The 26,163-nt window shown below is 36.3% G+C and overlaps 1 protein-coding gene across 1 annotated transcript in view; it reads left to right on the forward strand.

Moving 5' to 3' along the window:
* LOC123684683 overlaps positions 1-26,163 on the forward strand; it is a 78,803-nt gene that overhangs the window by 19,054 nt on the left and 33,586 nt on the right. The gene's annotated exons all lie outside the window — the stretch shown is intronic.

The raw sequence follows: 26,163 nt of genomic DNA on the forward strand, positions 1-26,163 counted from the left end.
ATTTGAACAAGATATAAAAGCAATACATTCACGTCATAGCGTTGGACGTGAACAATTTTTTCTCTCAAACTATCCCATTATAAGAATGAAAAAACATAATTCAGTACCTATAATCGTATATGGAATCCGTAAACAGTTAACAACATTCGAGATGTGATAAATTCCTGTGCATGAACAATAACATTTAATTATAAGCTTCATTCGAACTAATGGGTCAATTGTTAGCGTATCACTTTCATTCATTACAACACTGGAATATTAATATGTTTGACTTTGTCAAACAAACTCCAAGTTTATTTGGCAATTCCTTTGATAATAATCTTGTGGTGGACAAATCGGCAAGGAAAACAAATGCGAGCGATAGTGTGTATCAATAACTACTCGAATAAATTAACAAACATATGATTTCGTTTCATGATTTATTATTTTGACAACAAACGAGAAATTGAGTATTCGACTTTATAAAGGTCTCCATGATGTTGTCATCCACCTAAAGTTGGCTGTTTCAACATTTCAACAAAATGAAAACCAATTTTTGGACTACCCCTTAAACATAAGGCAAAATCTCTAGTGTGGCCCCTCCCTTAGTGCCAAAAATTTGAAAACGAAAAACTTGGACAGTGATGGATTCTTCGAGATAGGAGATAAAATACGGACTAGAAGTCGACAGGTAAACATAATACGAATGCAAAAATGAAAGGTGGCCCCGAAACTACTTTTTTTTTCATCGACCCAAAAGAACACGACTTTGTCGAACTTCGAAACCTGCTAGCGAAATCAAGTTAGCGGTACTTTTTGAAGAATAATGGAGAATTCATTAGATCAATTGAGTAGGCAGACTCACATCTCTAGGCCTATTTCACATCTCTCTTCTTCTGACGTAGGAATTTGATTATATTATGTTGCTTGCTATTGAAAACTTTTGTTGCTAGATGGCTGTAGGTTATTGATTCACATTGTACGCAAATGATGGAAGGCATACAACTTTGCTTCCGCAGTTTTTTTCCGAAATTCGAGGCTTTATTGTCCATCGCTGGCCACTACTTTCTCCCATCTTTCGGGCAGCGTACGAATCCCGCGTTCAAAAAATTGGTCTTCTGAAGCGATCTACGAATCGATCCAAGATCCAGACCATGTGCCATTGATCGAAACAAGTGATTCGAGGGAGCAACGTCTGAAGAATACGACAGGTGGAGTAAGACTTCCCTTTTCAACGTTTCCAAGTATGTCTTGACTACTTTCGCAACATGGGGTAAAATCACTTCATCATGTTGTATTGTGGCCATTTTTCTTTCAATGCTCGGCTCAAACGCATTATTTGCGTTTGATAAAGATCTCCTGTGATTGTTTCAGTCGGTATTAACAACTCATGATACACTACGCCGAGCCGGTCCCTCCAAATACTGAGCATGACTTTGGAACCGTGAATATTTGGTTTGGCCGTCGACGTGGAAGCGTGGCCGGGATATCCCCATTATTTTCTGCTCTTGGGATTATCGTATTGAACCCATTTTTCGTCTCCAGTCGCAATGCGATGCAGAAATTCCTTCCGTATTCGCCTTGCAAGCAGCTATTCACAAGTAAACAAACGCCGTTCAACATCTTTCGGCTTCAACTCGTACGACACCCAATTTCCTTGTTTCTGAATCATTCCCATGATTTAGGCGTTGCGAAATGGCTTGTTGCGTCACTCCCAATGATCCTGCCAATTCTTGTTGCGTTTGACACGAGTCTTGATCAATTAATGCCTCCAATTCCGTCTACGACTTCAAAATCACCGTTCTTGAAGCGTTGAAACCACTCTCGGTGCGTTCTTTCACTAATAGCGGCCTCACCATAGGCATTTGAGAGCATTCTTTGAGCCTCAGCCGCAGATTTCTTCATATTAGAGTAGAGAATTAAAACCTCTCGCGAATGACGAGGATTTGGTTCGTAAGCTGACATGTTTAATTGAGAATAACTTTATGATGCAGACCCAAATCGACTAATATTTCGATGGCGTTATATTTACATATACCATATAATCGTTGAGTACATAAAATAGCTATAAATTTTTGTTAAAACACTAAAACTAATCATGAAGTATTGGTTCTGGACAGTAAAAATTACAGATAATAAAAACACCAAAGAGAGAGGAGTTTTTCACTCGAAAAAAGTTCTTTACAAACCGATGATTATATCTCTGAGAGTTCGTTGAAGATGATGTAAACCAAGACGGACAATAACTCTGAGTTTTTATAGCTTTTCCTCCACACATCGAACAGGAAAACGATACGAATTTTTTTGGCGCGACCCCCGATATTTCCGTATTTTTCCATCCAAAAATATCAACAAACCGCGTGAAGTAGAGTGATATAATTTTCTACGACATGGTTATTCACGATTGATGATATTGTTATTCTGTCTGATGTTTTATCTGTAGAGAAATTGAATTTACGATCTCCAGACTAGCGCAACCTTGAAAAACCTTGTTTTTTGGGAGTAGTGTCGTGGGAGAATCAAAATGCAATTTATTCGCCACATTTACATCGGAATAATAAAACTATAACACGTGTGGAGTGGATGATGTGACGTTGGAACATTTCTTGAATGAATTATGTTCTTTCATTTGGCCAACTGCAAACACGATAACTTCAGAAAGAAAACACCTAGAGACTTGAAATTTTCGGGGTACGTTCAAAAATTTTGGTATCTATTTGAAATTTTGTTTTTCCAATAACTTGAAAAATAGCATCTCGATTGAATTGAAACTTGGTAGCTAGCTTATTATTTTAAACAAATCGAATAAAGAGTTTTATCTAGGTACTCCTATTGAATTATATACTCATTATTCAACTGCTTTTGAGCACTTAATAGTATCTATCAACAAACAGCGTGAGTTATAATAACTCACTACTATAACTCACTATAATAAATCGGAAAATATGGATTTGTGCTTCTATTCGATTGGCCGAAAGGAAACATTTCATTATTGTTATTGAGGGGAGGAATGTCCGAGGGAATGTCACTTTAATAATTTTGACGTTTTCAAATTAAGTTGATATCTAATTATTGTGAATGTTTTGCTGAAAACGATCAATTTCGATAGTGAAGATAAAATATTATATAGGTATACATTTCCAAAAAACAAACAGCTAATGTTACCATACAGAATTACTTGCCCGAAAAAAATATAAAGGAGTTTGAAAAAATTTTCAAGATTGGTGTAGCAGTAAGATCATTAAGTCATCGTTTACAGGGAATGTTTTTTGTTATATTTTAATGCATTTTTATGGGCAACTATTAAGAGGTTTTTCAATAAAGTTCTATGTCTGTACTCTGCACTGGATTCGAGCTAGCCGAAGCTGATTCGATTGTGATTGGTGATACTAAGTTTCCATCTCTCTTGTACTCGGGATCGAGCACATATGTTTATTTCCCGTTCCTTCTGTCTATATTTTAAGTCTGTATTTTTTTCTTAGTATTTATTGATATAGTCGTAGATAAAGTATAGTATTCAACTTGCGGTAATGGTCATAACTCACTTGATGAATTACCGCACTCGCCTGCGGCTCGTGCTGCAAACTTCATCTGCGTGAGTTATTACCTACATTACCGCTCGTTGAATAATATACTATTATTTTTCTTTGGGCAATTCTTTTTTCGTTACCATTTCAGAAATTTCATGATTCTCATCTAAATTCTAAGTGAGAAAGGTATTTGAACAGTATCTAATGATCAGATGACCCCTTTTTCTGCTTGCCAGTTTATTCAAAAAATATCTTTTCTGAATATTTCTAGTGTGATCTCAGAAATTGTTCGCCACTTGGAACATAGAGTTGGTGTTCTCTGAAAACCTTATCCATATTTCAGAAGATTATCATGAACTTTGACCCGGAGTCAGTGCTCGATAGATTTTTTTGGAGGAGTGTTGAAATCGTCATGGGTGACCAAAAATGCAACTAATTCGCCACATTCACACTGGTATAATAAAACTGTAACACGTGTCTACCGAATGATCAGTCGGATCCTATCTTGAATGAATTGATTCGTTATTTTGTTTACATCGTTGGAATTCGAGATGGTCTGTTTTATAAAATGATCTGGTGTATCGGTGGAAGAGGACACGCTATATAGGCATCGAGTATCTGAAAATTTCCACAGATCTCGATCTTATCGGAAATAAACGAAGTTGGAGGTCACGGATTATTTAGATAAACAGTTGTGGCGAAAAATTCAAGATCGATCTGAACAAATAAAGAAACGTTTCTGTGAAAAGAAAACATTGTGCACGGCCTCCGCTGATCGGCCGATCTTTTTGTCCGAGTTCCTGCTGATATGAATTTAAAAAAAAAAAATAAAAATTCGATGCCTCTATCTAAACTCAACAAATGCAGATAAACAGTTTGACATCGATGTTTTTGCGTTATCTTGAGAGTGTCTGGGAGGAAAGTACCTTGACGCACTTATGACCTCAAGAAGATTTGCATTCGATTTGATGATTGGTATCGAAAAGATCCTGAAAGTGCCTCCTTCATTTTTTTTCCGTTAATATGCTTGAATTTTCTTTGGTTCTGACAAAGCTATTGACACGAAATTTTGCACGAAGCTTGGAATGGAACATATGATATATGTAATCAAATTTTGTTTACAAATTTCGACACAATATTTGAAACTCTCTGTAATGTAACTCCTTAAATTGAACGACAATTTCATGTTCTAAATGGATGGATTCTTCGATTGACATGAATTTTATTTATCCGCAAGATAATCTTGTGGCATTACATTTTAAATATGATTTCTGTCATATGACCGCCACGGCTGGCTAGGATGTAGTCCAATCTGGACGTCCAATTTTCGATGACTTTTCCAACATTTGTGGCCGTATATCGGCAATAACACGGCGAATGTTGTCTTCCAAATGGTCAAGGGTTTGTGGCTTATCCGCATAGACCAATGACTTTACATAGCCCCACAGAAAGTAGTCTAGCGGTGTTAAATCACAAGATCTTGCAGGCCAATTCACAAGTCCAAAACGAGAAATTAGGCGGTCATCAAACGTGTCTTTCAATAAATCGATTGTGGCACGAGCTGTGTGACATGTTGCGCCGTCTTGTTGGAAACACAGCTGCTGGACATCATGGTTGTTCAATTCAGGAATGAAAAAGTTAGTAATCATGGCTCTATACCGATCACCATTGACTGTAACGTTCTGGCCATCTTCGTTTTTGAAGAAGTACGATGATTCCACCAGCCCATAAAGCGCACCAAACAGTCAGTTTATCTGGATGTAACGGTGTTTCGACATACACTTGACGATTAGCTTCACTCCAAATGCGGCAGTTTTGTTTGTTGACGTAGCCATTCAACCAGAAGGGGCGCTTCATCGATAAACAGAATAAAATGGACGTAGTGCGCGATTCGTATTCCGCACAGAACCATTATTTTCGAAATAAAATTGCACTATTTGCAAGCGTTGTTCAGGCGTGAGTCTATTCATGATGACTTGTCAAACCAAATTGAGAATAATCACTTGACGGCTGTTAAATCGGTCGCCATTTTGAACAGTAATGCCAACTTAAAGTAATATACCTCGAAAAAAAAAAACACCCGTTACTTCGAAAATATAACGACATTAGCACTAGGCTTCATTTCCATTAGATCCACATTCTCAAATTGTTTGAAAATACACATCATTTTTTCAATATTCTTCCCGATTGTTCTATAGTTCTGACGATGTAATCATCTTGAAATTTTGCACGAAGTTTTATTTTAATTCATATAAACATCCCAAATTTCAACAGTTTCGGTTTTGTGACAAAACGGATCATTTTTTTTCTATATTCTTATTGAATTTTCTTCGGTTCCAATTACGCGTACGATATGAAATCGTGCAAGAAGCTTAAAATTCGCATCCTACATCGGAATGCAGATTTTCATCTCGATCGAATTTGCAGTTTTGAAATTAACAGGAAAACAAAAGTTCGAACGACCATATTTATGGAACCCCTAGCTGTATAACATTGACGAACTGCACTGTGGCATTTGGGATCCAAACTTCCTCGAAAATTTCAATTTTCCAAGAGACCATTCCCGGTTCAAAATTTGAAACTAACAGACATTGTGAGGAAATGATAAAGCTCAAAACTTTTGTTAAGACAGATATCGTTAAAACTAAAACTGACGTCAAATCGCAATTCTAGCAATACGAAAAACCACATATCGCTATAAAAAAAAAACATCAGCCGATACCATAAACACAATTGTTTTAATTGCAAACTACCAATTAAGTTCAGTCTCCGCCTCACTACCGTATCATTACGAAATCAAAACATTTATATTCAAGGAAAACCGACCACCGCTTGCCTTTTGTTCGGTCCAATTCATCATATTATTCGAAATAGTTGACACAGATTCTGAAAATCATACGATACGATCGTATACGACGTCCAGCGCCGATACGTCTGGCCCAAACGTATAATTATCTATCGAAATACGTCATGCCAATTAGTATTGACCAATTCTACGAACGGTGATTATGAACAGTAGCGGGACAGGCCTACTTGTCTTTCCGAGAACAAGTCACGTTATGAGAAATGCGAAAGGTTGGCTTCTTTCGTCAAATGAACGCATTTTCTGTATGCATCCTATTCGTAGGTCTTCTTGGAAGTAGTATCAGGCGATATGCTGACTAATTAAGATTGTGAAAACCCATAATTTTCAAGACAAAAAATGAAAAAAATTAGAAGTGACTTCGTAATGAATAATGATCACTCCTGATATAAAATAGAATGTATAAGGAGTGACTTATATGTGGATATATGTGGATTATAACGAGTAGTTACTCTTTATTTATTTATTTAATAATTTTTGAGAATATATAAATGGTGATCACTTTTCATTCACAAGGAGATATTTTAAAATAAATATTTCTTCATATGAATATAAGAATTAATAAATGGTGTTTTTTTTAGAGCTACAAAACTTTAAATTGCAATAAAACAACGATGGATTATTCGATTGACATGGATTTTATTTATCCGCAAGATAATCTCGTGGCATTACATTTTAAATATGATTTCTGGCATATGACCGCCACGGCTGGCTCGGATGTAGTCCAATCTGGACGTCCAATTTTCGATGACTTTTTCCAACATTTGTGGCCGTATATCGGCAATAACACGGCGAATGTTGTCTTTCAAATGGTCAAGGGTTTGTGGCTTATCCGCATAGACCAATGACTTTACATAGCCCCACAGAAAGTAGTCTAGCGGTGTTAAATCACAAGATCTTGGAGGCCAATTCACAGGTCCAAAACGTGAAATTAGGTGGTCATCAAACTTGTCTTTCAATAAATCGATTGTGGCACGAGCTGTGTGACATGTTGCGCCGTCTTGTTTGAACCACAGCTCCTGAACATCATGGTTGTTCAATTCAGGAATGAAAAAGTTAGTAATCATGGCTCTATACCGATCACCAATGACTGTAACGTTCTGGTCATCGTCGTTTTTGAAGAGGAACGGACCAATGATTCCACCAGCCCATAAAGCGCACCGAACATTCAGTTTTTCTGGATGTAACGGTGTTTCGACATACACTTGAGGGTTAGCTTCACTCCAAATGCGGCAGTTTTGTTTGTTGACGTAGCCATTCAACCAGAAGTGCGCTTCATCGCTAAACAAAATTAAATGGACGTAGTGCGCGATACGTATTCCGCACAGAACCATTATTTTCGAAATGAAATTGCACTATTTGCAAGCGTTGTTCAGTCGTGAGTCTATTCATGATGAATTGCCAAACCAAACTGGGAATAAATCATTGGACAGCTGTTAAATCGGTCGCCATCTCGAACAGTAATGCCAACTCAAAGTTATATACCTCGAAAAAAAACACCCGTTAGTTGTGGTTTAAAGTCAATGGATTTCGAAAATAACTAGCGATTTCGGTGATAAATCTTTGAAATATTAGTGACAATTTTTTAAATTATTGATATAAAATACTAGTCATTCTACAATTACACCATGTAAATGACTTTTGTGATTTGAATGAAAAAATGTCATAAATATGAGGAGTAATATTCTTCTCGATTTTTAGAAAATGAAAAATCGTGAATCTATTTTTCAATTAATCGAGTTTATTTCAGTTAAGATCCAGATGTAAGCTGCTAGAAGATTGTGAAGAAATTTTTTTAAATTGAAAAACGGTATGGTGAAACCTAATAAAATATTTCTTATTAAGAGTTGAGAATTTTTGCGAAAAATAATTTACGCATAAATGTATTCGTTTATAATTTTTTTGTTGATAAAATAAAATATTCCATAAAAAAAGGAAATAATAAATTTCTGTCTGAAATTTCAGTCGTTTTTTTTTTTAATTCCGTAACACCAACCTCGACCAGCGATTCGAAATATGACGGAAATCATTATTTAGCGCTTTCACGGGCTCATTAACTATTTCAGTTTCCTTACAATGAATCACCTTATTTTGATTTTTCCAGTCATATCTGCACAATGGCAGTTTCCATTGTTTCGATTCATTCGCGTTCTACGTTATGTGTAAACAAACTATGTAAAAATATTCAAATTTAGGTCTGAAGGTTTAACTGCTAATTTATGAGGTGGCTAACGATATTTTCCATTCTAGTCCTTTGAATCTCTCTCTCTCTCTCTCACTTTTATTTATCTTTTCCGTCCTATAGCGGTGAATCCAGACCGTTTTTTATTTGTTAATTGTATCAGTTAGATGGCTCAGTTTACATAACAGATTATTATTTCCTATGTCTTTCGAAATAGCTCTACTCATCTGAAGAATATCTGAAATAAATATCATTAGTTCTTAGAATAACTTATCAAATTTTCAGAATTTTTCTGAAAAATATTGACAATTCTACATATAATATAATTATAACGGGTATTTTTTTCGAGGTATATAACTTTAAGTTGGCATTATTGATCAAGATGGCGACCGATTTAACAGCTGTCAAGTGATTTATTCTCAGTTTGGTTTGGAAATTCATCATGAATAGACTCACGCCTGAACAACGCTTGCAAATAGTGCAATTTTATTTCGAAAATAATGGTTTTGTGCGGAATACGTATATCTCGCACTACGTCCATTTTATTTTGTTTAGCGATGAAGCGCACTTCTGGTTGAATGGCTACGTCAACAAACAAAACTGCCGCATTTGGAGTGAAGCTTATCCTCAAGTGTATGTCGAAACACCGTTACATCCAGAAAAACTGACTGTTTGGTGTGCTTTATGGGCTGGTGGAATCATTGGTCCGTACTTCTTCAAAACGATGATGGCCAGAACGTTACAGTCAATGGTGATCGGTATAGAGCCATGATTACTAACTTTTTCATTCCTGAATTGAACAACCATAATGTCCAGGAGCTGTGGTTCCAACAAACGGCGCAACATGTCACACAGCTCGTGCCACAATCGATTTATTAAAAGACTCGTTTGGTGAACGCCTTATTTTAAGTTTTGGACCTGTGAATTGGCCTCCAAGATCTTGTGATTTAACACCGCTAGACTACTTTCTGTGGGGCTATGTAAAGACATTGGTCTATGCGGATAAGCCACAAACCCTTGACCATTTGGAAGACAACATTCGCCGTGTTATTGCCGATATACGGCCACAAATGTTGAAAAAAGTAATCGAAAATTGGACGTCCAGATTGGACTACATCCGAGCCAGCCGTGGCGGTCATATGCCAGAAATCATATTGAAAATGTAATGCCACAAGATGATCTTGCGGATAAATGAAATTCATGTCAATCGAACAATCCATCGTTGTTTTATTGCCATTTTAAGTTCCATAGCTCTAAAAACACCCTTTATAATATCATGGACTCCGTCAGGAATAATTATTTTCAATCATAATTTAATAATTTTGAATTCCATACAGAGCTTGATTTCACGTTGAGGCGATCATAAATTCAATTTCAGTGTCAAATTGATGGCATCTAACTCTCGTAGTCGACGCTATCTGGACAAATTCCAACTATCAATAATCAAAATACCTTACAATCGTGTAACTCGATCCAATAATAAAATACCATCATCTTGCTTAGATCTCAGGAAACCTAAGACCATCATCCTGGGTAAGACGTTATTCTCTTCTTACTGAACAAAAAAAATTGATGCCTGTTGGTGTATTGTTTCCGTTCATGAAGCTATCAAATTGACGGAGTAGAATATGAAAATCTATCGGATGTTTATAGCGACAACGCGTTTTTTGAATGATCAATAGACTATTTTACAGTATGAAAAATATCGTCATCCTCATACATTAGACTTTTGACAACGATATACATTAATAAAGCGGAATACATGTGTTATTGAATACGCAAAAACAGCTGCAAAAACTTAAATATAATACAAACTTTCTTTTATCATGTAATCAAGAAAGATGATGATTTGGCGAACACGTGTTATTTAGATATTTTTTTGTTTTTTTTTTGCTGTTAGTAATTTGTAAATCTGTACAAAATATTATGTTGTTCAAACAGATGCATTTCGCTTATAAGGGCATTCAAAACAGCATTAAATTCTAACCTCAAACTGATTACTACAAGAATGTAATGAATCAAAGTTATTCTTTCAACGATATGCTTTACTTAGGAATAAATTCATTACATAAAAATCTTTACAGAAAAAAATGGAGGCTTCTTTACAAGAATAAAAATGGAGGCTTTCGTATATGTGACATTTGATTGTTGTACTTCCAAGTGACGTCACTTGTAATGTGGTGGACTCCGAATTTAATATTTCTTATCGTTATTTTCTTGAGGAATATTTGCGAAAATTGAAAATACCTATGCATTTTTTATGTGCTGAGTGATCTGAATAATTTGAAAAGATTTTGAAATTCTTGTAATTGCCTCTTCCAAGTATTGAAATCGTATGATCAAATTATTAGAAATCATAAATAACAGAATCAAGAAAATCTGTTCTAATGCTTATACGTCCTTTTATTTTTATGTGAAACTATAAACCTCTTTGTGAAGAATAAAAAAAATGAGAAATCTCGTATTTTAAGAAAAGTGAGAACACTGTCTGCTTGTTATCAAGTGTGTCAGAGACTGATCTCATTGCGGTTTTAGATAAAATCTTGATGCTCCGTTAACCCGCAGTGCTGATAAGTCTTGAAATACATTCTTTGATCTTTGCCGATTTTATAAGAATACTTCTTATGAGGGGTTTTACAAAGAGGTTTGTTTCAAGAATTGAACAAAATAGTAGATAATAAATAAAGGGTGTTTTTTTTTAGAGCTATAGAACTTTAAATTGCAATAAAACAACGATGGATTATTCGATTGACATGAATTTTATTTATCCGCAAGATAATCTTTTGGCATTACATTTTAAATATGATTTCTGGCATATGACCGCCACGGCTGGCTCGGATGTAGTCCAATCTGGACGTCCAATTTTCGATGACTTCTTCCAACATTTGTGGCCGTATATCGGCAATAACACGGCGAATGTTGTCTTCCAAATGGTCAAGGATTTGTGGCTTATCCGCATAGACCAATGACTTTACCTAGCCCCACAGAAAGTAGTCTAGCGGTGTTAAATCACAAGATCTTGGAGGCCAATTCACAGGTCCAAAACGTGAAATTAGGCGGTCACCAAACGTGTCTTTCAATAAATCGATTGTGGCACGAGCTGTGTGACATGTTGCGCCGTCTTGTTGGAACCACAGCTCCTGGACATCATGGTTGTTCAATTCAGGAAAGAAAAAGTTAGTAATTATGGCTCCATACCGATCACCATTGACTGTAACGTTCTGGCCATCATCGTTTTTGAAGAAGTACGGTCCAAAGATTCCACCAGCCCATAAAGCGCACCAAACAGTCAGTTTTTCTGGATGTAACGGTGTTTCGACATACACTTGAGGATTAGCTTCACTCCAAATGCGGCAGTTTTGTTTGTTGACGTAGCTATTCAACCAGAAGTGCGCTTCATCGCTAAACAACGTAGTGCGCGATACGTATTCCGCACAGAACCATTATTTCCGAAATCAAGTTGCACTATTTGCAAGCGTTGTTCAGGCGTGAGTCTATTCATGATGAATTGCCAAATTAAACTGAGAATAAATCATTTGACAGCTGTTAAATCGGTCGCCATCTTGAACAGTAATGCCAACTTAAAGTTATATACCTCGAAAAAAAAAACACCCGTTTGAAAGCCCCGCAATTCTATCGAAAGGGCCTTAAAATATCTAGTTTTGCAATATTTTACAGGCCTTTCAGTTTTCAAGGTTGTTCTAGTCACAAAAGACGCAGAAATCAAGTGGTATTATCGAAAACAAAATCGTAAAGAATTATGCGAAACTAATGTCCACTTTTACGATACGACCAGCTCGAAAAAAAAAATAACGACCGTACAATTCTCAAAAGTCCGGAAAATTCATTTTCCAAATTTCTTTTTACGATCGTATTCATCCAACTTGCGTTTTTTAATCTGGTTATGTTGTTGTCGCTAAAACGTTCTAGTTCTGAATATATCGAGTTGTTTTCATGTTTTTTACGACGGTGTTATCGTTCTCGCCGGGTATATTTCCGCGATCGGACATATACATATCGTCATCGCTGTATCCAGCCATGTTGATGTAAAGTGGGTCACGTTATTGTGATTCTATTTATCTGCTCGGACCGGGGACGTTTTTATCTGCGATTTTGTGGATGATATAAATATGGTGCAGAGTACGTTGTGTTGTGAAACGTCCGGTTTTGTCTGAGCCAAATTTGTAGATTCGCTGAAACTTGTTTCGCGACCCGTGTATGAATATTTTACACATATAATAATAATTATTATTTTATATTTTAGTTATTGTTATATTATATTTTATTATAATAAAGGGTGTTTTTTTTAGAGCTATAGAAATTTAAATTGCAATAAAACAACGATGGATTATTCGATTGACATGAATTTTATGTATCCGCAAGATTATCTTGTTGCATTACATTTTAAATATGATTTCTGGCATATGACCGCCACGGCTGGCTCGGATGTAGTCCAATCTGGACGTCCAATTTTCGATGACTTTTTCCAACATTTGTGGCCGTATATCGGCAATAACAAGGCGAATGTTGTCTTCCAAATGATCAAGGGTTTGTGGCTTATCCGCATAGACCAATGACTTTACATAGCTCTACAGAAAGTAGTCTAGCAGTGTTAAATCACAAGATCTTGGAGGCCAATTCACAGGTCCAAAACGTGAAATTAAGCGGTCACCAAACGTGTCTGGGTGTACAAACTAAAGGAGTGTTTGTTTGGATAATATCAAAAAAATAAGTGTCGTAATAATTTGTTGTTACAATTTGAATTTTTTCTATTATGGAATCTGTATTTCTCGAGATAATCAGCTGAAATTTGGTGAAGGGTTTATATTTTTAATGTTCATATCAGATAAATATGCCAATGAAATTATCGTGTTGATATTTATTTTTAGAGTGGAAATCTACAGGTTATTTCATATTCTTTTTTGGAGCTTCCTGTTATGTAATATAATACTAATCTGAAAAAGAACGTGTTTCATTTAAAAACTTTTTGTTATTGTGCAAATGTTCTTGATCTGCTACAATTTACCCAAATATACCATAGCTTACCGAATTTCTTCTAAAAATTTCAATTTGTCTGACGACTTAAAATTGTTTACTTATGATAATTTGCGGATATAAATTTATTTTACTTTTATTCATTTCAAGATGAATTTCTATCATGTAGAGACCAAAACAATCGAACAAACGAGTGTTTACAATTTTGTCATGATCAAAAAGTTGTCAAATGAAACAAAGATTCTTTTTTAAGCGACCATTAGCGTATTACGAATATTCTGTGGCTATTCACATTACATGTCATACGATCTGAACTTTGAGGGGTCAAATGTTATTTAAATAGAAATGCAGATACTAGAACAAAAAAGCCTCGAAAAATTCCATCTTCAAAACTTGTACCTCCAATTTAAAATGCTCCATAAGAAAAGGCATATGTTTGGTAATAAACACTTTCTTGGTACACCTTGTGTATTTCCAAATAATTTGAAAATGTAGCTCAAAAGGAGCCTATTGAAATTGTGTCCAAAAAAATTTGATAATTTCAACGCTTAACCGTAATAGAGCGTCGAGTCAATGGTAGACCACCTGTATATTACGATGCTAGACTGTTGAAAAACTTCTTATGAGTATAGAGAAGGGAAATTCTCTTCTTATGATCAATTTCGGATACAATAGTCACAGTGTAGGTATATGTTTATATTTATGTTAAATGTTTTTTCCATGATGATAATAATCCGAATGCAAACTTCGAGAAAGAGATGAAGATACTGTCCCATATTTCGATAAACATAACGTTTGTTCGTACAACAAATCCTTTCATCCCAAAAGCGTAAAAATGTTGGGTCAACACTGAAAGAATTGTGTTGCTCCAAAAAAAGATGTTGATTAAATTTTGATGTGGAATTTTGTTTTCACATGTTATCCTTATTTAATTGCTACTAATTCCCTATCTGATGAATTCCCCGAAGAGTTCACGGGTTACATCTCCAATTAATTCGACAATAATAGAAGGTCCTTGCCCTCATATACAATTATTTTGGTGTAGTAGGCATTCACGAAGACGTGTCAGGATCAAGGAACAAAAGTAGGACAAAAGTGGTAGTGCGATAGGCGGAGACTCGCGTGCCCAGCTTGGAGCATTGTCCTGTGAAAACTAAGGGTAATTTGCCCTGATCAATATCCAATTTTCCTGGAAAATCGTGAAGTCAGCTTCGACGAACATCACGAAAGCGGTTGAAGGTGTAGCAGGATATGCTGCTTTAGACGGGACCAATTATGGTAATTCGAAGTTTGAAATGTTTTATAGAAGTTTTAAACAGAAGTTTTAAAGTTTTAAAAAAAATGCGGATTCAATATCGAAACTTTTTGAATCCTATTCCACCTTTTGGCAACGTCGATTTCAGATTTCTTAAATACCAGCAGGAATATTAATATGATTAAAAATAACACAGTTTTTATCACTCATTTTGAAAACTGCTCTCGACAAATGGTTACAACAACGTCTTCATCTACAGGGTGGCCACTTTTTCAATGGGATTGTATTGGTAACTTTTAAACCATAAGAGTTAGAAGGTCAGTCAAATGGAGAAAAAGTTGCATGCATAGAAGCATTATCAAGCAGTCCAAACAAATCGAGATTATCAGAGCCGGTTATTGAGATATCATAAAAAAAGTAAATTCTGTCATAAGGATCAAAATCACCTGAAAATTAAATTTGAATGACATTGTATGATATGTCGTTGAATTCAGCGTTAAAAGTTATTTCGAAAAGTGTCATAAAATATACAGGTCCGTATTGAAAAAAATGAGGTTGAGGGTGGCCCAGAGAGCACGAAACGTTGGATACGAAATCTGATTACATCAAATTGAGAACAATTTACTGTCGAATAAAAAATTCCTGTAACATTTTTTGATAATATTTGAAATAAAGTGGGAAAAAAAGAAAAATCAAAATGACAGAATTTACTTTTCTTATAATATCTCAATAACCGGCCCTGATAATCTCGATTTGTTTGAACTGCTTGATAATGCTTCTATGCATGCAACTTTTTCTCCATTTGACCGACCTTCTAACTCTTATGGTTTAAAAGTTTTGCTACATTTAGCATTTTCTATCTTTAATAACTCAAACTGAAATTATTCCAGGGAAAAAATTCAATTGGTAATGTTTTAATGTTCAACAGAAATATTAAATAAAAAAAAAACATATTTGGCTTTTTTCAATATTTCGTATGTCCACCTCTACGTTTCGTTTATTTCAATACCAAAGAATTTATCTTCAATTTGGTGTAGGAACAATTGAAAACGACGAAAAATTACGAAAGTTCTTGGTCAACGAACTTCAGAAAAATTTTAGGTGGCCGAGTTTTTTTTGCTGGTGAGTGTAATTTTAATATCCTGATGGAATGTTTCCCCTGTTACTGTCGCTCAAATCATCCAAGTTTTCTAAAAAGTAGTCTAGGTAGCTGTGGAAGAAGTGGACTTGTTCATCTTTCAACCGTGAATTTTGAAATTTGAAAGCTTATTTTTCCATTAATTCTACGCAATTCGTTCATTGATGTGATGAATTGCGAATCTAACATGTTGCTTTATTTTAGAACATCAAACATACTGGCTTTTAAGTTTTAGTCCATCTTTGCTAACCTGACAAGTATCCAAAACAATTCCTATCTCGTTTAAAAGCATTCACAAAGTGCTCATCAGCCTCGACTAATAAGCAAAGCGGAAGTAATATTTTCTTTCTCGTAACCAAAGCGTTTTGTTTTCCTTGAATCATGACATCTCTTGAAGGCCAATTTCTGTTAATCCAGTGTTCATTTTTTGCTCTGCTATCCCAAAGGCATAAAAACAAGGAATTTTTCCACTTTGCTGTCCAAGAAGGGAATTTACCATTTTTAAATCATATAGTGCCTCTTCGAAATTTATTTTTTGGATTTTGGATAGTATTCGCAATTTTTACATGTTCCTAACATGGTTTAATTACGTTTTCGGATTTTGATATATTTACAAATCCACAAATTTACTATATCGTTAAGAATGTATCTTATATTGAATGAAATATATTTATTTGAGTGATTCTCAATTAAATATGCTAATTTGAATATTTGGAATCCGATATTTCTCCTAATTGTCGAATTTATAATAAGCAGAATATTTATTATTTTCTGTATCTACCTGCTGGAATCCTAGGTTTGACAGCTTGTGCTCTCCAAGTGTCATCGGTTGTTTCACGTCGTTTGGCGCGCTTGAAGTTTGTTTTCTGAATTTCTGATATATTGAGGTATCCATTTCAATATATTTTGAGTTAATATGAAACGTTGATTCACTATGGGACATAAGAAGTGAAGTTTGTGAAGAAACTCACGAATTGAATGAAATATCATATCACTGATTTGTTTTCATTTCCGCGCGCTTCTTGTCAAATTTGATAGTTCATGTTGTGGACAAAATTTGCTTATTGAAAATTATATATGCTCTATCTATCTATGTTTATTACTTTGAGGTCCATATCGTAACATAAAATCAAATGATTCCTTAGACCTGTAGATGGCATTGACGTAACATGTGATGATTCTTAATTTTAATTCGCTCGACAATTAGTATTTTCATCGAATGTCGACCGAAACCCTTGACTCGTCATTCCCACAAACAAGCCAAGTGGATCGTGGAAGGCTCCGAAGCTCGAAGGCGTGTGAAAACAAAGCCGGTATGTTATTACGTTGATCGTTCTCGGTACGCTAGACAGAATGGTGCCGATCTACTCAGATCATCGTTACTATGCGCACTGCTCACTCAAGGACTAATTTTATCAGTGTTTGTTTCTCAGCTATCGCTCAACGCACAAACAGCGGCTCCTCTAAAACCCACACAGAAAGCCGAATCGAAAAAAAAATCGTCGACGGATCAGCTGTCAAGAAGGCATCTCCCCCTGGGACGAATTTAGCACCGACGAAGAGCTATTTGCGTGCGAAATTTAGGTTAATTGAATAGTTTCGATTGATACGCCAAGCCGCTGCTAATGGACCGAAACTACTCTTCCTGATGCCTGGATGACACAGTACGTTCGGTTGTTTTTTTTTTAGGGAAACTGAGATATCCAGACATCTGGTCGGTAAATGGGTACCTTGACCCGGGAACAAGCGTTACTATGGTTGGCAACACTGTGGGATCGAGCTTGGCCTGCGTCGGGATTGTTGCTAGGAAGACGCTTTTGAAGGTTCGGGAATGAATCATAAATGTAATGAGACTGTTTTTTTTTAAATACTAGCGCTATGAATATCAATGAGTACCTTTATTTGTTTGTTTGGTTGGTGTTTGTGGCCGACATGACATTTGCCTTGTGAGTTTAGGGACGGCAGCGTGTTTCGCGTTAGCTTTATTTTAGATGGCGGTATGGGTTGCGAAGATCATGACTTCGAGATGAAGGATGAATTTTTTATCTGGTTGAATGGTTTGGCTGAGAAGCTTGACCTACTCGATGTGTTCTGACTGCTTCTTACAAATGCAAATGTCAATTTTAAAACTGCTAGTGAACCCCGCATAAATATTCTTATGACTACTCTATAGTGTTAATTACACTGCGCAAAAGAATTGGCGCACATTCTGAAAATCTCAATTTTAATGGAAGTTAACTCTACACTGACTTTATAACTTATTTTTATGTTCTCTCGGGAAGGTTTTGAACGAAACAAGACACATTAAATGAAAGAAAAATTCAGGATTTCACCGAATCTTATGTGAAAGAAGAGAAATAAACAATTTTCAAAATACTGGAATGCTGATAAGTGATTTAATACTTGGTATTTCCACCCCTTGCGTTAATTACAGCTCGGCAACGACGGTTCATACTCAAAATGAGTGATCTTAAAATGTTCTGATCTAATCCTTCCCAGATTTCTCTGAGTTGGATTCCTTAGTCATTAAGATTAGCTGGATGATTTTCTGAACTTCTCAGCCTTCTATTGAGGTTGTCCCAAACCTGCTCAATCGGATTGAGATCTGGACTTCTTGCTGGCCATTCCATTCGAGAGACTTCAAAACTTTCTCAAGGTACGACCACTAGGTCTGTGCGAGCAGTCGAAGATATTCCACCCCATACCATAATCGATCCTCCCCCGAAACCAGTAGTATTCAGGAAATTGCACTGAGCATATCTTTCATGTGGACGTCTGTATACAAGGGAACGTCGATCACAATGGTAAAGGCAGAATCTAGACTCATCTGTGAAGAGAACTCTTTCCCAATCAGCCTCTTCCCAATGGATAGGCTCTCTCGCAAAATCCAAACGCGCCCTTCGATGGGCTGGGGTAAGAGCTGGGCCTCTTGCCGCGACACGAGGCCTTAAATCATATTCTCTGAGGCGATTTCTTATTGTCTGAGTGCTAATTTGCACCCCATGAGTTTGCTCAAGCTGATTTTGAAGGAGGCGAGCGGTTGCAAACCGTTGTCTCAACGAAGAAACTTTCAAGTAACGATCTTGAATGGCAGTTGTTACCCGTGGTCTACCCTGTCCTGGTCTTCGGACAGAAGCTAAATCAACTCTCAGAAGCTAAACCAACCAATAATTCAAAACATAGCATATTTGGAGGCATCAACATATCAACAATCCATTGTTCCCCGCGCTCTTTGTTCGTGAAACTTAGATGAAACCTCAAGTGAATCAGTTAGCTCATTTTACACGTTTTTTCAAGCTATAGCACGTGATATACAACTTGATGAAATCGTCATTGTTTTAGAATTCTCATTTCATATTTGGAGTAGTGTAAAGTGAAAGACGAATCTCTCAATTTATAGCTGCTTAAATTATTTGGGCAAAATATGGTCTTACATTGGTATGACATAGATCTGAAAGATATACCAATAAAAATGCAAGATTCAAAGATTGAATGAAACCAGGGTTCTTTGACATGGTCTTCATTAGGTTATAAGGTAACGAGATTCGGAAATTATCTAGCAGTAAAACATTTGATGGATCCACCTACTTCGGTTGATTCGAAAATAAAAAAGTTTTTAAAACTCTTCTTCTGTATCGTCGTTATCGAAGTCTAGACAACAGAGTCGCAAATACCAAGTCGATAAGTTTGCCTCATCACCAGCTGACTCAGATGTGTTCAAAATATTTCAGATACGTCGACTGCGTCCAAGAGAAAACATATGATCGAATATCGAATATTCAGGTGATAATGAGCTGGGTAAATCGTCGTCATAAATATTTTTAAAGCTTTCTCATGGGCGTATGCTCGTCATTTGAATACAAAACAAGATTGTGGCGCTCAGTAAAAGTTTTATTATACGCCTGCTGGCTAAATCATAAAAATTTGATGGTATCGACTGGTTTCCAGTGAAAACAACATTGAAAAGTAACACTCCGTGAACTTCAGGAGAGGATTGTGTAAATAATAAGGTTTCTCGTAAAGAAACTGATGTTTGAAAATGTTTAAACATTTTGCTCGATCCAGGGGTCTATGGGAATATGATTTTGCCTAAATATCTGCAATTTTTGGTCTTAAATGATTAGATTTGACTCACCAATATAGGATTCAAGGTCAAAATTGATTGTGTCCGTCCATCTGCCGTGTACACGATAACTCTCGAATGAAATTGAAGTCAAGGAATAATTTTCTTTAAAAATTCATAGGGTGCTGATGCCAGCACTATTTGTATGCTTTGGCCTTGGTTTTTTGTTCTGTTGAAATTTAAAAGGTTCAGAAATATCTCAATAATACACAAACACTTCAACATTCAGATTTTTGAGTAACTTCTCCGCTCAAATTTATAAAAATAAGAGCATAAAATTTAGGAAACACCAAACAAATATCTGATAGTAACCGAAATTTTCCACCCATTATAATTATGATATAACAAATATCGCATTATAAGTAATCTAAATTGAAATCGATTTCCGCCAAAATGCAAACGCAAATAATCCAAAATAGATAAATTGACAGAATATACGTTGTGTAAACACTCATCACACGTGTAAAAATGAATATAACCTTCTGATAAGATAAACGCTATTAAGTTTCATGTTCGAATAGAGTTTTTAATCTTGTTTTCAAACAGGACTTAATATCTCTACAGACGGTTCCATGTGATGACAAAATATTTACTTTTTCAACGACACCTGCAATGTGTTGTTTGGAAAATAGAGTTTTCGGATTGAAAACTAAGTGTTTTTGTGAGATTTCCTGGAAAAAAGTTGCATACAACAAAAATTGAAAAATAAAAGGTTTTCCAATAAGAAGTTTTTTTATATTGAAAAACGAGTAAAGGGTGTTTTTTTTAGAGCTATAGAACTTTGAATTGCAATAAAACAACGATGGATTATTCGATTGACATGAATTTTATTTATCCGTAAGATAATCTTGTGGCATTACATTTCAAATATGATTTCTGGCATATGACCGCCACGGCTGGCTCGGATGTAGTCCAATCTGGACGTCCAATTTTCGATGACTTTTTCCAACATTCGTGGCCGTATATCGGCAATAACACGGCGAATGTTGTCTTCCAAATGGTCAAGGGTTTGTGGCTTATCCGCATAGACCAATGATTTTACATAGCCCCACAGAAAGTAGTCTAGCGGTGTTGAATCACAAGATCTTGGAGGCCAATTCACAGGTCCAAAACGTGAAATTAGGCGGTCACCAAACGTGTCTTTCAATAAATCGATTGTGGCACGAGCTGTGTGACATGTTGCGCCGTCTTGTTGGAACCACAGCTCCTGAACATCATGGTTGTTCAATCAGGAATGAAAAAGTTAGTAATCATGGCTCTTACCGATCACCATTGACTGTAACGTTCTGGCCATCATCGTTTTTGAGGAAGTACGGACCAATGATTCCACCAGCCCATTAAGCGCACCAAACAGTCAGTTTTTCTGGATGTAACGGTGTTTCGACATACCCTTGAGGATTAGCTTCACTCCAAATGCGGCAGTTGTTTGTTGACGTAGCCATTCAACCAGAAGTGCGCTTCATCGCTAAACAAAATCAAATGGACGTAGTGCGCGATATTTATTCCGCACAGAACCATTATTTTCGAAATAAAATTGCACTATTTGCAAGCGTTGTTCAGGCGTGAGTCTATTCATGATGAATTGCCAAACCAAATTGAGAATAAATCACTTGACAGCTGTTAAATCGGTCCCCATCTTGAACAGTAATGCCAACTTAAAGTTATATACCTCGCATAAAACACCCTATACAATGTTCCTCACGAAATTTCAAATATTTCTTCTTATGATTTTACAAATAATGTTAATAAGTTTCAAATCGATCGAATTTAGACAGAATTTCAGATGTAATAACTCTATAAGTTATAAGTAAAACTCTAAACCATTTTTAGGACTACTTCTTACTACTGAATGGAGAGGACCACAAAACAAGCGTACAAAACGACAAATCTAACTATGAACACGATGAATATGATTTCCAAAATTCTCGTTTCAATTACACAGACGCCCAGTGTCACAAGCGACCTCTTCACCAACTTTTTAATTGGTTTTTTATGCTCATAAACTTGGAATAGTCCCTAATTATAACCATTAGAACTTCCAAATATGATATATTATGATAGCAGAATTATAAGAGCGGTCAGAACAGGTGCATGGGCACGAATAGAGCATAGAGGTATGATCTAATTTAATGCGATCAGATTTATCTTACGACAGACATGAATCTGCATCGTGTGACCTTAACCTAATATGTTAATGGATCCAATTGAATGAAAGTAACCAATCTCCGATATCTCTCCATAGCCCACGTTATCTGATCTCGATGTTCAAACTCTATAATTATGTCCCTCTGAATAAACGACCCATTCTATGCTGAATTAATTCAATACAGCCGGTCTGAAAAACAGGGACAAACGAATCTCGAAAGAACTTAACTCTTGAAGAAAAAATCTAAAAATGCCAAGTTACTACCTACTAGAGGTTGGAATAATGCTTTTTAACGTATGTCTCAAAAGTTTTGGCACAAACATCAACTGAGTATATGAAAACATTTCATAAATTCAAAATGTCGACAAATTGAAAAGAAAAATCTTTCAATGATTTGTCATTTTAAAGACAGTTCAGTTTACGAAATCGATCGCTTATATGTTTTATAAATTGGAGCTTAAAATAAGTGTTTATAATTTAGTTGGGTAGATGCCTAAAGCTCAAATAACGGGTGTTTTTTTTTTCGAGGTATATAACTTTAAGTTGGCATTACTGTTCAAGATGGCGACCGATTTAACAGCTGTCAAGTGATTTATTCTCAGTTTGGTTTGGCAATTCATCATGAATAGACTCACGCCTGAACAACACTTGCAAACAGTGCAATTTTATTTCGAAAATAATGGTTCTGTGCGGAATACGTATCGCGCACTACGTCCATTAACGATGAAGCGCACTTCTGGTTGAATGGCTACGTTAACAAACAAAACTGCCACATTTGGAGTGAAGCTAATCCTCAAGTGTCGAAACACCGTTACATCCAGAAAAACTGACTGTTTGGTGCGCTTTATGGGCTGGTGAAATCATTGGTCCGTACTTCTTCAAAAACGATGATGACCAGAACGTCACAGTCAATGGTGATCGGTATAGAGCCATGATTACTAACTTTTTCATTCCTGAATTGAACAACCACGATGTCCAGGAGCTGTGGTTCCAACAAGACGGCGCAACATGTCACACAGCTCGTGCCACAATCGATTTATTGAAAGACACGTTTGGTGACCGCCTAATTTCACGTTTTGGACCTGTGAATTGGCCTCCAAGATCTTGTGATTTAACACCGCTAGATTACTTTCTGTGGGGCTATGTAAAGTCATTGGTCTATGCAGATAAGCCACAAACCCTTGACCATTTGGAAGACAACATTCGCCGTGTTATTGCCGATATACGGCCACAAATGTTGGAAAAAGTCATCGAAAATTGGACGTCCATATTGGACTACATCCGAGCCAGCCGTGGTGGTCATATGCCAGAAATCATATTTGAAATGTAATGCTACAAGATTATCTTGCGGATAAATAAAATTCATGTCAATCGAATAATCCATCGTTGTTTTATTGCAATTTAATGTTCTATAGCTCTAAAAAAAAACACCCTTTAGATAGAATGAGGCAGGACTTTTGATGATGTGTGTATATGCTCGAATACCGAGATCTTACTATGAAAAGTGTAAAATACTTTACTGGGAGTGATTCCGAAATTAAAGGAAACGAATGATTTTACACCTACATTATCAAAAATTGACTAGAAAATGTGAAATTTAAGTGAAAGGCAAAAGGACAAGGTAGCATATAATAGAAAAATTGTCACTGGTTAATTTTTCTGAATGTTGTAGAATATGAGATATCAAAATAGAACATCGTGGTCTAAGGCCAGTCGGAACATCTTGTATATAACCTAAACGACTCGGGCGCGTAGTTCTATACTGAGTAACGGTGTCTCGAGGATATCCTTGTAGTAAACTACTTCTGCGGCAGTTGTAGGTCTTTTAAACAGACTATTATCGTACGTAGGGTAAGAAGTTATGCAGTCTGGTGTTTCTTATATGGAAACGTTTATTGACTCGTTCTACGGGTCAATCCATGTAATGGATTTGATTTACTGACGGCAACTTACTGAAGAATTGGGTTTGACATGATGGACGTGGATCGATGTGATTCCATTTAATTAGTTGTCTGTCAGTGGGACATGGGATACTGGAGCAGCACTTCTTATGTGTTTACTTGAGGATTTAAGAAGAGCAGACGTTTTTCTACCAGACTGGGCTTTTGTTTCTGTTGCACAATCAATCGAGAAAATATGAAAAGTATGTCACCATCACAGATATCAAATTAAATTCACGGCGTTCAGACAATTTTTCAATTCTGGAAAAAGTACCTGCCCGAGCGGGGCTCGAACCCGCAACCTCCGAATTACATGTCCGATGCTCTCGCCGTTGAGCTACCGCAACGAGGAACCACTAATCCCATAATTGAGTGTAAATACACTTTGCGAACTAAATATATAATCAAGGGTTTTGGAAAGATGAAATTGATGGAAAATAACATAATAACAATCATTAAGATTCATCTAATCTTTCTTCTCGCACGACATGAATTTAATTTGATTTTTATTTTTATACAGACGTGAAATTTACCATCACAAATTACATTTGCATTTTTGATAAAATCTGTACAATGTTTATTTTCAATAGAAATCTGAAACTTATATTAAATTCTGACGGATGCATATAGAAATCCTGGAAATTTTTCGAGATTTCGAGAATTAAAATTCAAACAATTCTCAAGTAATCCTCAGGAAACTCCAAATTATTATAATCCAGTTACATAGGCGTACAACTTTTCTTCCGCCGTTTTTTTCCGAAATTGGAGGCTTTATTGTAAGAAACTAGTAATACATTTATGATTCAAAGTATTGTCCATGGCTGGCCACTACTTTCTCCCATCTTTCGGGCAGCGCACGAATCCCGCGTTGAAAAAACTGGTCATCTTTTGAAGCGATCCAATTCTTTATTTCTCCATAACACCGGACTGCTGGTCAGCCAGGCCGTGTGACATTGATCGAAACAAGTGGTAGTCCGAAGGAGCAATATCAGTAGAATACGGCGGATGGTGTAGGACTTCCCATTTCAATGGTTCCATATATGTCTTGATCACTTTCTCAACATGGGGTCCAGCATTGTCATGCTGTAAAATCACTTTATCATCTCTCTCATTGTATTGCGGTCGTTTGTCCCTCAATGCTCGGCTCAAACGCATTAATTGCGTTCGATGACGATCGTCTGTGATTGTTTCTGTCGGTTTCAACAACTCATGATACGCTACGCCGAACTGGACCCACCAAATACTGAGCATGACCCTTGAACTGCGAATATTCGGTTTGGCCGTCGACGTGGAAGCATGGCCGGGATATCCCCATGATTTTCTGCGCTTGGATGTAATGTAATGACCCATTTTTCGTCTCCAGTTACAATGCGATATAGAAATCCCTTCCGTCTTTGCCTTGCAAGCAGCTGTTCATAAGCAAACAAACGCCGTTCAACATCTTCTGGCTTTAACTCGTACGGCACACTATTTGCCTATTTCTGAATCATTTTCAAGACTTTCAGGCGTTTTGAAATGGCTTGTTGCGTCTTTGCCTTGCAAGCAGCTGTTCATAAGCAAACAAACGCCGTTCAACATCTTCTGGCTTTAACTCGTACGGCACACTATTTGCCTATTTCTGAATCATTTTCAAGACTTTCAGGCGTTTTGAAATGGCTTGTTGCGTCACTCCCAATGATCCTGCTGATTCTTGTTGCGTTTGACACGAGTCTTGATCAAGTAATGCCTCCAATTTGGCATCTTCGAAAACATTATCTCTTCCACGGCCATACTGGTCTTCAACGTTAAAATCACCGTTCATGAAGCGTTGAAACCACTCTCGGCACGTTCTTAAACTAATAGCGGCCTCACCATGGGTATTTGAGAGCATTCGATGAGCCTCAGCCGCAGATATTCTTAATATTAAAGAAGAAAATTAAAACCTTCCTTTGTAATTTGACATGTTTAATCGAGAATAACTATATGATGCAGACACAAATCGGCTAATATTTCGATGACGTTATGTTTACGAA

Source organism: Harmonia axyridis, chromosome 7 (genome assembly GCF_914767665.1).
Source record: "Harmonia axyridis chromosome 7, icHarAxyr1.1, whole genome shotgun sequence".
NCBI classification, from domain to species: Eukaryota; Metazoa; Arthropoda; class Insecta; order Coleoptera; family Coccinellidae; genus Harmonia; species Harmonia axyridis.